The following is a 230-nucleotide window of genomic DNA, read 5'->3' on the forward strand; positions in this document are numbered from 1 at the left end:
ACTCGTTCTATGTCACTGGCTTCTTTCATAGCAGCTTCAAATAAAGCTACTGTCGCGCGGGAAAAAAGCAATCGTCCTATACTNTAGATGGCTAGACCAGCAAGCCCAGAGAGAATACGTCTTTGCCAGAGAAATGTGGCCGAGACACTGCGGCCGGTCCGCTGAATTCCAACTATTGTAGTCGCCGTCTTTGCTTCTGACATGGCGCTGACCACACTGTACAATGGCAT

The sequence above is a fragment of the Trichoderma harzianum genome, assembly GCF_003025095.1.
Source record: "Trichoderma harzianum CBS 226.95 unplaced genomic scaffold M431scaffold_52, whole genome shotgun sequence".
Lineage (NCBI taxonomy): Eukaryota > Fungi > Ascomycota > Sordariomycetes > Hypocreales > Hypocreaceae > Trichoderma > Trichoderma harzianum.